The sequence below is a fragment of the Eublepharis macularius genome, chromosome 1 (assembly GCF_028583425.1).
Source record: "Eublepharis macularius isolate TG4126 chromosome 1, MPM_Emac_v1.0, whole genome shotgun sequence".
Lineage (NCBI taxonomy): Eukaryota > Metazoa > Chordata > Lepidosauria > Squamata > Eublepharidae > Eublepharis > Eublepharis macularius.
Genome location: NC_072790.1, coordinates 217,683,994 through 217,696,728, shown reverse-complemented (window position 1 = coordinate 217,696,728; position 12,735 = coordinate 217,683,994). Strand labels below are relative to the sequence as shown.

General features: G+C 43.6%; 1 long non-coding RNA gene across 1 annotated transcript; it reads right to left on the bottom strand.

Annotated features, from left to right (window-relative positions):
* Positions 1-5,875: 5,875 nt before the first annotated feature.
* On the bottom strand, positions 5,876-12,453 carry LOC129340896 (uncharacterized). Its single transcript, XR_008598074.1, has 4 exons — positions 12,368-12,453; positions 11,211-11,355; positions 7,468-7,594; positions 5,876-6,063 (listed from the first exon to the last, which is right to left on the bottom strand). It is a non-coding gene; the product is annotated as an uncharacterized LOC129340896 (long non-coding RNA).
* Between the last annotated feature and the right edge of the window lie 282 nt (positions 12,454-12,735).

Here is a 12,735-nt window from a genome sequence, read left to right as displayed (position 1 = left end):
ATGCAATGGGCGTGCAGGGCCCAAGGCAGGAGGTGGAGTGGGGATGGCACCAGCAGGGCAAAGAATCCTCTGTTTGGACGAAACCCGGAGCAACAGCAATTTTGGCATCGGTTGGCCTCTTTTGCCCAGTGTACTCGAATAAATGGTTGCCTGCATGAAGTGTCACTCCATCTGTTATTCTGCTGACAAAATCACTAGGTCACATTTGCTGGTGGGGGGTTCAGTTGCTGGTGCGGGGTGGAGGGCGGGCAGCCCTGGAGGAGATTTCAGCAGCCATGAAGGGCTCTGAGCCCAGCTGAGGGCTCATCAAGCATCCAGCTATAGATCCAGAAGAAGTAGCCGTGTTAGTCTGTGGTAGCAAAAGGGTAAAGACTGAGTCCAGTAGCACCTTAAAAACTTTGTCAGATGCATCTGACAAAGAGACCTGCAGTTCTCCAACGCTTAAGGCACTAAAGAGATTCTGAGTCCGAAAGGTGCTACTGTGTCTTCACCATCGCAACCACCTATACCCCACCCCCAGCTCTCCAAACCGGAGATCAGCCTCCCTGCCCAGCTGGCTCTGCAGCCCCCCCTGACTCATATCAGCTGTGCAGGGAGGAGGTGGATGGGGGGGAAACGGGGGGACGGGTAGAAGGTTGGTCACCTCCGACACATTTGCTCTTGCACTTCCCTGTCACACCCGCAATCTGTTATTTTTTGTTGCAACTGTGGATCTGTGAGGGGACATCAAAACATGAATAACCAAAGTTATCCCAGCCCAAACTACGATCTCGGCTCACCTCTGCTCTCCTCTGCATGGATTTCCTAGACTAACCTACTTTATAGCAGTGTAAGCTTTGCAGAACCACAGCTCTCTTCCTCAGATGCATTTGATAAAGAGACCTGTGGTTCTCAAATGCTGAAGGCAATAAAAAGAATCCTAGTCTTAAAGTTGCTACTGGGCTCTTTAACATCTCAGCTGCATGGCTTTTCTGCCACTACAAGTGCCCCTCTCCCCCATGCCTACCCCCTGCGCTGCTTTCCCCTCCTCGCTCCCATCCTCTGCTCCTTATTCCAGTTTTCGCAGCACTCCTTTCTTTTGCTCTTCCCCCCCCCATCCTCGTCTCCCGGCGCCTCCCCTCCCCTCCTCTCTCTCCACCTCTTCTGCATCCCGAGGTCACAAAGAGACCTGCAGTTCTCCAACGCTTAAGGCAATGAAAAGATTCTGAGTCCTAAAGGTGCTACTTGGTCTTTACCACCGCCACCACCCATACAACACCCCCCCTCCGGGCTCTCCAAACCGGAGAGCCCTGCCTGTACTGACCCAGAGCTGGGATGTGGAGGGGGGGGGAGGTGCTACTGGGATGGAGGGGAAAAGGGGGGGAAACGAGTAGCAGGGGGTCACCTCCGACACATGTGCTGCTCTTGCACTTCCCTGTCACACCCGCAATCTGTGTTGTTTTCTGGTGCAACGGCGGATCTGTGAATGAATCCGAATAACATTTTAATAAATAATGCTCATTTGGGGGCAGTATACTTTGTGGAAAATCGCAGCTCTGAAATTAGGGGGGGGGGTTCATCTTGGAAACTCCCTCATCCCACGTCACCATTTGCACTGTGAGGTAGGGTACATTGACAGTTCTCCAGTAGCCTAATAAACAGTAGCTGTGAGCGCCATCTACCTGAGCTGAGGAAAAAAAACATTTGCAAAAAAGGGAAGAGGGAAGTGGAAGCAAAAAAACACACCACTCTGCAAAGGGGACTCGATGATAATGACTGCGGACACTCGCCAGTACAACTACACGGTTAGTGATGGATCAGAGGCACAGAACACGTGTTCAATTTGGGCAAAATGGACACGGGCAAGCAGGAACAGACGCCATTTCGTTCACTCGCACAAACTCGTGAACTTCGTCTCTTGTAGCTTAGCTCTCAGTCTGATCCTTCAGAGACTGCCTCCTGCTGCAGTGCCTCTGCCACTGGTGATGGATTTGGGTCAGGTTCGCCAGCTGCCCCTTCCTCAGAAGAGTCCTCTGCATCTCTTTGCTCTACTGGGCTGGGCTGGTCCACAACAATCTGTTGACTTTGGCATGAAATTATTTGAATGCCTATGGCAAGTTTCCATTACAGATCCAAACTGATTGGCAAACATAACCTCCATGTTCAAAGTCAAATTTATTTATTTGTTTTTTTAAAAAAATTAAGTTCTATGCTGCCTTTTTACAGGCCTGCTCAAGGCAGCTCACAATTATAAGAATGTATAAAAACAAGCCATTAAAAGCAAGCTATTGGACATAACTCACCTAAAAATTACAATAAAATAGCAGAAGACCGTTTTAAAACTAGTAAGATAAACCCCCAATTGAAAGCATGGGTGAAAAGAAGCATTTTGACCTGGGCCTAAAAGATAATAAAGTGGGAGCCAGGCGAGCTTCAAGGAGGAGGGTATTCCAAAGGGAAGGTGCCACCACAGAAGAAGCCCTGTCTGTAGTTGCCACCTTTCACCTCTCAAGGCAAGGGCATAGAGAGCAGGGTCACTGTGCCCCCGTCTGGAGAGATTTTGACAAAACCCCTCCTCAAAGACTCCTGAGCAAACTTCATAGTCATAATAACAGGGCAAGTGCTCTTATGGATTGGAAATTGGCTAAAAAATAGGGTGCAGGGAGCAGGAATAAATGGTCAGTTATCAAAAAAATGGGATGTGAGCATTGGGGTGCCTCAGGGGTCTGGACTGGGGCCAGTGCTTTTCAATTTGATCATAAATGACTTGGATTTAGGAGTAAGTAATAAGGTGACCAAGCTTGCAGATGACACCAAATTACTTAGGGTGAATCACAAGCAGCTCCAAAGTGGGAGAATGGGCATTAAAAGAGCAATTGAGATTCAATGTGAGCAAGTATGAAGCGATGCATATTGGGACTAAAAATCCCAAGTTCACATCTACACTGATGGGATCTGAACTGGCAGCAGCAAACCAAGAAAGGGATCCTGGGGTGGATATGCATAGCTTGATAAAAATCTCAACCCAGTGTGTGGCTGCTGTAAAAAAGGCAAATTCTAAGCTGACCTTAATTAGACAAAGAATAGAGAATAAACTGCTGGCATCATACTGCCCATATATAAATCAGTGGTGAGACCACACTTGGAATATTGTGTACCATTCTGGTCACACAACACCTAAAAAAGGACATTATATGTTACCTTTTCAATCACTTTTTCTTCTATTTGACTGTCACATCAATCCTTCATACTTACAATCACAGTGATATCTGCAGTATTATGTTCTAACTTCTTATCTGTTTGGATTTTGAAATCCCACAGGATCTTAACATTCTCATTTTCAACAACTTTCCTGGGCTTATTTTCCCACCAATATTTTGTGATGGTAGCTTGAACTTTTTGCATAAATTCCAGTGCAGCATTGCAGCTACTTTATTATGACGGTTTTTATAGTCACTTATTCTAACTCAAGTCAGATTACAAGTATTATTTTTTTAAAAAACTTTTCAGTTAATCTATAAGTAAAATGGCTCAAAAGTTTTTGATAGTTCTATCCTTGCTGAAATTCCTAATGATAAATATCTAGTGCCTATGATAATTCAATGTCTTCAAAGGCAGTGTACCTGAGTATCGGTTGCTGAGGAACATAAAAGTTGTTTCTTTCTTGTAGCCTTCCCAGAAACTCCACTGACCACTATCCAGGGTTTTAGACCTAGTGGCCTCCTGATCTAATCGGTAGCATATTTTAAAATATTAACAGCCTATTAATCAAGAGGAAGAAGAGCATGGAAATTGCAAGCAAGGAACAATATGTAATGATCATCAAACATGTTTAAAAGAGAGTATCAGGAAAGGAAATGAATGAATGGTTTCTTTGGATATAAAATGGCACAAGCACATTATTCTAAAAACAAGTACAATTTGCAAAGAAGATAAGTTTTTTAGATGGGAACATTCAGGGACAAAACCAAACAACTGGAATTTTATTGGAGTTCAATAATGCAGGCATGATCTTATTTCTTTACTAGAGTGTAAAGATTGTGATCCCGATTCTGTCCCATGTTTCCTTTAGCCAAGGGTAGCGTCTTGATTTGCTTAGCTTAGGTATGACTGCAGTACTTCCTGCTTTCAGATCATGCCTTGACTCATAGACTCAGTCTTCCCGAATTACCCTATGAAAGAAGAAAGATGGAGGATACAGAGGAAGAGACAGGATTTTTTGTGCATAATGTAAGCCAGCTTCACAATTTGCAGTCAAACATCAAGACCAGCAAAGCAACTGCAGGATCAATCTTATCCCTTCCCACTATGCTTCAAAGCAAGCTGCCCAACTCATTATTTTTTAAGTTATTCATTATTGATTTTATTACATTTGCATTCCACTCTCCCTGAAAACCAGGCTCAGAGTGGATCGCAGTAGAAATAAAACAGGCAGCATAGTAATTAAACACTTCAGTAAAAACATTGCGGCGTTCTTATTGCACAATCCCTCTACGTACAAAGACCCATGGGGGCAGGTGGCAAACTGTTTGATGTTCAGCAGACCGGGGGGGGGGTGTCATATTCCCCTCTGGTGGGAGGTCAATTAGGGGAGGGGGACACTTGCCTCAATTACCATATGCCTGGTGGAACATCTCTGTCTTACAGGCTCAGTAGAAAGATAGTAAAACCTGCCGGGTCTGAGTTTCTACAAATAGGTTGGTGCCAGGGCTGAAAAGGTCCTGGCCCTGGTGGAGGCGAAACAAGCCTCCCTGAGGCTGGGGACCACCAGCAGATGTTGGTCACATATATGAATCTCTGTTGGTGTGTTTACCCAAAGACTTTAGCTAAAATAAGTATTTATACAGAAACATGTTTAAAATGGGTCTAAGGATTGAGGAGGAAAAATATCTGGCTGGTATTTTAAATTTGAGCAAATTAGCACTATTCAGAGATGTGTTATGGTGTGGAGTTGAAAAATCATTTCAAAACTGCTCAAACAAAGGAGCTATACATCGGAGACTATCATCAGATATTGCATTATTGAAAATTCTGCTCTTGAAAGAATTATGACAATAGCACAACAGCTAGCAATGGTTTTTTTCAGCAAAATCAAAACTGGGGTTTTTTTTGAAAGTACAGAATGCTTTCTTTGGTGTGAAGCCTGGCCCTGGCTCTGTAGCCTTTCCCTTTATTCCCCTGCAGCATGACTGGTTGAACAGTAACCAATCCAGTTTTCCCCCTGAATTTTAAAAAATTAAATGGCAATGTTGCAACTTTGCAACCTGGTGCCATTAAAAAGCTCCCCCCCAAAAAAGTTCATAAGTTTTCTCAGCAATCAGCTGATGAAACTGATTAAGTCCTCCAAGCCTTCAGCAGAATTGGGGTATTTTTCTAGTGCAGAAATAAAAAGCAAACACCACTTCAGTTCAACTCCCTCATCATCAGTGGACACAAAAAGGAAGGAACTGGAACAGTCTTTCCCAATGACAAAACTCAAGCCACTCTCTTCTCATCAGAATCTGGAACTGGTTGTGGTTATTGGGTGTGCATAGTTCTCTGGTTCCATGCTCTAGCTCCCAAACAATTCACAGCATAATGTATAACTATAAAAGATATACCACAGCACAGAACATCATTACATACTGATGTTGTCCAGCTTGTGTTAAACTCCAAATATTATCTCAGATACAGAACGGCTTTAAGAAAAAGTTGCCATCCTGCAAAGTCAACAAGCAACATCACCTCTCGTTAAATTTGCGATATCATCAACTCCAGAAGCAGGCATCAAAGAATGACTGTCCACCCACACAATTAGACACACACGTTTGAGTAATGCATTTTTAAATCATCATGCGTTTATTTAAAGGTGAACAACATACAATCCCATAGAAAGAACGATGCATGGAATCAGTTTCAGCAGGGTGGTTTCAGGTGGGTAGCTGTGTTGGTCTGCAGTTGAAGAGCAAGATCCGAGTCCAACAGCACCTTAAAGACCAACTAGTTTCAGCACAGGATATTCTTTGGAGGTGAAGTGAAGAAGAACTTCATCAATGCATTTTAAAACACAATTGTGGTTCAAGGTGTGGTTAAGCTATTGCTGGTCTACAGAAAGAGAGACAGAGATGAACAATATAAGCAAGAAATATAGAAATGTAGCACATTTCTTAAAATTGAGGACAAAATTGGTGCCAAATCCTTCCATGTTAGTTTTATAACTTTTGGTTTCTAAAAGTTAGAATGGTACCATTCATTGGGATTCAACGTTATGCTTTTAGAAATACTGTCCCTACATGGGCACAAACTAGCACTTACTGACATTTACACTTCCTTAATGGTTACCATTCAGGGCCAAGCTACAAGTGACGAATGACACAGGTTGGACACTTGTCAGCTTCCCTCAAGTTTTGAAGGGAAATGTAGGCATCCTGGTCTTGCAGCTTGGCTCTCTGACTGCTGTCCAATGGATTTTTCAACTGTCACTTGTCCAACATTCCACCAAGCTGCCTACATTTCCCATCAAAACTTGAGGGAAGCTGACAAGTGTCCAGCCTGTGTCATTCGTCACTTGTAGTTTGGCCCTCAGAACTTCATTGTAATGGTTGGACTTTGGTTGGGTGGACTTATTATTGTGTCATGCAAGCAAGCTTGCTGTAAGCTTTTCCTGGGACAGACATATTAGCTTCACCTTTTGCGGGGGAGTTACATGCACACAAGCTTTTAAAGCACCCCCTTTTAAAGACCCTCTCTAGCCAACAATCATTGGTTGTACTTGTTGTGATGCTGATCCAAACCATGATAATGTGGTATCATTTGCTGAACAAACGTCAGCTGCTGTAGGAGTTTGCAAACTTTTGAGGGCCCTAGTTTTTAGTTGGTCATTTGCAAGATAAACACATTTACTATTATGAAACTATTAAATATTTTTGTTATTAATAGCAGTATTTTATGGAAATGTGTAAGGAAGAATGGCTATTCGGGAAGGCATTTCCACGTGTCAGAGGCCCCTGAGAAAAGTATCTTGTTGTATAAGGGCTCAGTACAAGCCACTTACCATAAATAGCCTTATATTTTGTCAATTCCCTTCACACCTTCTTAACCACTTTTTCTCAAACATGTCAAGGGGCAAATTGGGAAGAAGAATGGGAAATGGTAGCAAAGAAGAATAGCAAAACCCTGAGAGCTCCTTCTTTGTTTCCATTGCCCCCTGGTTTTGACATGATGTTAATGATACTCAAAGCTTCCTCCCAGTAAGAATACTCAGGCTGTTACTCTCTCCATATCTCTCTCCATATTTGAAATTAAGTGTCCCTAGTCCAGACAATAAGTAGGCAGTTATGGGGACATGAGATGCAGTTCCCTTTGCAAAGCAAAAGCACTCTGCCCATAGTCACTAAAGCGCTACCCAAGGTAACTGTTTATAGTAAATTGTTCATCTTTCATATTGGAAAAAGGTAACTAGAAACAATTTGATCTCTATGGCAGGTATCAGGAGAAAGTGTGTCTCACTTTGTGCAACACCACCAATGATTGTCGCATTTGCCAATGTAAATGTAAGGTGGATAGCATGAAGATACTGGATTGCAATGACCTGAATATATCTGACACCAAGCAGTGCTTGTTACATCACCGAGCCCTGTTGAAAGACAGAGAAAAGTAAATGTTTCTTTATAGTCAGAACACAAGTAGTGTGGAGATCTCATTAATCTTTTCCACTTCGGACCCTGCTAATTTTCCAATGACCTGCTACTAAGCACCACTCCCCATGCATTCCACATTGCCTCTCTCCGGTTGCCACCTTCAGGCAGAGCTCTGTCCTGTGCTGTCCAAAGTTGCCTCCAGGCAACAACTTGAGGAATTTCAGGGTTTGCCAGCATAGAGATACTGTGATGAGGGGAAGCTTCACCATTTCCATTTCTCCATCTCTGCATGCATGATGCAATTTTCAACAAAAGGGATACATACTTGCATCCTTATGTGCATCTACCTGATTCTTGTGTATTCTTTGGGATGGATGCAATTTTAGCTTGGGTGATTTCAGAGGATGGCCAGATGAATATTTTAGAACATAAAAAGATCCATACTGAATCAGACCTGTGATCCATGTAAACGGTTGCGAAGGGCCAACAAACAAGGCATAGAGGATAAGGCCTTGTCCAACTGTTTCTGCCTCTTACTACTGGTATTAACAGTAGAGATGGGCATGAACAGGAAAAAAAAACCCAAACATGATGTTTGTTGTTCATTGCCATCCATGAACAGGGACTCACGAACAACCATGAACATGGCCCTGTTTACGAACATGTTCGGGGTTGGCTGTTTGTGGGAGCTAGCAGGCTCTCCTCCAGCCATCATCTAAGTCAAGATCCCTACTGCACCACTCCCAGAAACCTGACCTGAGCAGGCACCAGGAAAAGTACCAGTAATAAATAATAGTTTGGCCCAGAGCCTGGCAGCAGACCTGGAACTTGAAGGGGTAGATCCCTATCCCACCACACACAAAGGAAATTCAAGCTTCAATGCACTATCAAAATGCGAACAGCAACTCTCTCCCTCTCCACTGTCTGCAAACTAAGCCAGAGCTGGGATCCCTCCTCCTCCCTGGTCTTTGCTCCCTTGTTGTAACAAATTTGGAGCTCCATACTTGAAAGGAAGCTAAATTGGGCTTAGACTGGGGTTTCCACAGCAGGAGTTCAGACAGAGTTCGGACAATCCCTGCCTATGTTGCCAAGGGAATTGATTGCAGGTGCCAGACTGTCTGGCTTGACGAACAGCAACGAACGAAGCTTGCAATGACCACCTGTTTGTTTAGAATGAGGCCTCACGAACAGCTTGTTCGCAAACAGCAGATTGGGCTGTTCGTGGCTTTTTTTTGGTTCGTATTGCTGTTCATGCCAATCTCTAATTAAGAGGCTTACTGCCTCTGTTTATGGAGCTAGATATGGTGGGTTGCCATGCTGGTTTGCAGAGAATATCCAGATTAGAGTTAAGTAGCAGTATAAAGACCAACAAGATTTTTGGGATATAACATATAAGCTTTCTTACTTGTATCTGATGAAAGAGGCGTTGGCTCTCAAAAGCTTATGTCCTGAAATTCGTTAGCCTTTAAGGTGCTACTAGACTCAAATCTTTCTGTATATGGAGGTTCCCTTTACACACCATGGCTAGTAGCCATTTAGGGACCTCTCGTCCATGAATTTATCTACCCCCCCCCTTTAAAGCTGTCTGCACCTGGGCCATCACTACATTGACTGGCAGTGAATTTCATAGTTTAATTACTCATTTTGTCCTGAACCTATTGCCTGTGAATTTCACTGACTGCCCCTTAGTTCAGGAACTATGGGAGAGGGAAAATAGCTTTGTCTATCACTAAACTTCAATCAGGCCTTCTCCCTCTACTCTCTTTTATCCAAACTACAAAGTCCCAGACTCTTTAGACTTTTCTCTTAGGAAAGGTGTTCAAAGGGCTGCCCCTTTCTCCACTTTTTCCAGCTCTGCAATATCCATTTTGGAACACAGTGACCAGATGTTGCTGGTCCAAAGTCTAGCAAAAGATTTTTACTGATGGGATTTGGAAAGAGTCCTTGTTTGCAGTTTGTACAGTGAATCTAGAATGTTTGCAGACTATGTGAGAGAATTCATAGTTTATCTGAGTGTGCTGCATCTTTTTATGTTAAGGCCCCCGTCCACATACAAGCATGTTAGAGGGGTTGGGAAATTATTTGCCCCATCCGCAAATTAGGGCTGAATTTGCAGACCTCTGCCGAGGGGATGGAGTACACCTTTTTTACAAAGGGAACAACATATTCTTGGAGGACAAGGGCTTAGGCAAGGGCTTATTTGTAGGGGTGCTTCAGCCTAAGCAGAGGCTTGGCCTTGGTGGTGGCAGGTTAGAAGTTAGGAGAAAATGAGCATGCTGGTGAGCACCCTTGGCATATCCTCATTGGTGCGGAATTGGGGTCTGTCAGGAACTGCTGGCTGCTTTACAGCCCAGTTGTGAGGACAGATGCACTGGTGGGGAACCCCTGGACAAGCCAGTCTCCCCTTGCAGCTTTACGGCTGGGTGGGGGAGCTTTAAAGGGGTGAACCACTTTGCCTGGCCAGGCTGGGTCTGACTCCCAGTCATACAATGATGGCTCGCAACCGGGGCAGCGGATGACTCGCCCAGATAGGTCAGGGTAGAGGCCCAGGAGTGACCCCAGGGCCTGACCTGTACCGCTAGTTTAGGCCCTTGTCATGTTTAATGATATGTTGTTATTATTTTACTAAAGCAGTCTTTAGTTCCCAACTTTTGTGTCTGTCTCTTCGTTCCAACTGAGGGGGGAAATGCCTTTCTCACTCCCCAAAATGACTCCCTTTTCTCCTCCCATTTTATTGCTCCCATATTATTGCTGATCCCAATCCCACCCTCACCCCCTCTCCACAGCTTCCATTTCCCCTTCTCTTCATATCTGCTCCCTCGTAGTAGAAGTGGCCATCATCAGACACCATTTTGAATTGAAATCTGAATGTCTTTCTGATGCCATGAACAGTTGTTCCTCTCTACATTTTTGGGGTGCCCCTGAACTTAATTTTTTAACTACTTTGATTCTTCTATTAGGTTTTTAGAGCCCTAAATTGCAGCCAAGATGCTCCTTTTTATGATAAGCACTGAGGCCATCTCTTGGGGCATGAGATATAAAGATGCATGCTTTTAAGAATGGAATAGAGATATTTTTCCTTCATTTACCACACAAGAACTTAAGCTTTCCAAATGAAATATATGAGCAGAAAATTCAGGACAGATTATAGAAAATACTTTTTTCATGAAGATCACAATCTTATGGAATCATATTATAATATATGTGTTTGTCATTACTAGTTTAGGTGAATTTGAATGAGGCTCTGGAAAATTCTGGGTAAATAGGTATCAAATGGTGATTTACCCACAATATGAAAATGGAACTGCTACATTATAAAATGGTATATTCAGAACAACAGTATTTGTGGGATGGTCTTTAAATTTGTTCAAAACTTAGTAGGATAATGAAAACACTAATTAGACCAGTAACTGGGGGGAAAATATGGAGTCAGCTATTGCCTAGTGCTGTTCCCATGGCTTGCCATGAGCTTGCCATGAGCATCTGGCTAGTGACTACTGGAAACTAGGTGAAGTTCTAGACTAAACAGCAGTTACATTTTAATGTCCTTGTCTTCCCATTCAGCCCTTTTACCTGCTCATTTCCCCCTCCTTTGCATTTTAAGCATCTTACCTGCAGCAGCTAGGAGAATGCATAAAAGGACAGATGAGAGAAGCCCATTGGCCTTCATGGTTATTTTGTTGATGTTTCAAAAGCTGTTCAACAAAAGCAAGCAAGATACTGGGAGTCTGGAACAGATTCCAGGAGCAGTGATGGACTGGAGGAATATTAGAAGAAGATGAATCAATCAAAACAAAATTCAGAAATGATGGCAATGTTATCTGGGGGTGGCCTGACATCTGTTTCTTTATGCTGGGTGAATTCATGCTTCAATTAAAGGTTCGTGTGAATGATCTCCTAGAGGCTAGATGAGTGGGGAACAGACCACACTTGAGAAACAGCAATTAGATCAATTGAGAGCAACTTCATGTTTAACAGGTACTGATAAAAGTAGAATCTTGGCCTTTGGCTCTTCCCCTATGGCTCATGCCCCACGGCCCTGGTGGGTCTCAGCACCACAGGCACCTCTTGTCACAATATGATATAATTACAGTTCTTCATGTCCAGAAGATTGGGAGTGGACCCCAGGAGGAAACATTCCATTCTGCATCCATGGACAAGTCCTCCAGAGTGAATTGTATTTCCCTGAGATCCACCCTGTGACCCACTAGTTATGTGACTGGGTGATTGTATGTTGGTGGATGAGGCAGACACAGTGCTGCCATTGAGATACTGGTGGGCAGAAGCAAGAATGGTGGTTGGAGAAGGAAAGGCCATGCAAGGGGAAGAAGGAGTCATCAAGTTGTGGCCATAGCCTCTCTCCAGTCCCTCCTTCAGCTGAGAGGACTCTGGTAATCTTGTTTATCGCCCATCTAGCCTAAAGCTGCTGCTGTTGAATTCTAGATCAATTTACAATAAAGCATCCCACATCCAAGATCCAATCTTGTCAAGGAGAGGGAGTGGCCATACTCTATTAGGCCTTTATAGTAATCACTAAATGCTTTGTTACCCAGAGTCCCAATTTTGAGTTGAGAATTGGGATTCTGTTGGTGTGTTGGCCCAACCCATTCTTTCAGCAAAGTGAAAAACAAGTTGTTATTGCTAATTGCCATACAGTTACAGATTTAAGGTTGGTTCCGTTTCCAGGAAGATATTGAAGCTGGAAGACCTAGAAGGAGAAGGACAGCTTTTGGTGACCTTGGGACCTTGGCCGATTCCAGATGACTAACCTTAAGGTGCTTCATGCCGTCCTCTTCCGGATCGCGACGGGGAAAATGCAAAAAATCGCGTTTCCTTGCGCGAGTTTTGCGCGTCGTTGCAAATCGGCCCTTGTGGGTGGGAGGGAAGAATCTGATGGGAAATTAAATCCTCTTGAAATCTGCTTCCATTTGAGCTTAATAAACTCTTAAAAGATGCACATGCTCGGGCTCAGTTAATGATGTCAGAGAATACACCCTGCCAAGAGTATTTCCCCTTATAGTTGGTCAGGTCTTCGCTGAATGTTCAGGTATAGGAGGTTTTGCTTGCCGACACTCTTAGTCCTAACTGCTGCACTCCCTCTGTGAGGTGATATACAACCCAACACCTTGGGGACTTC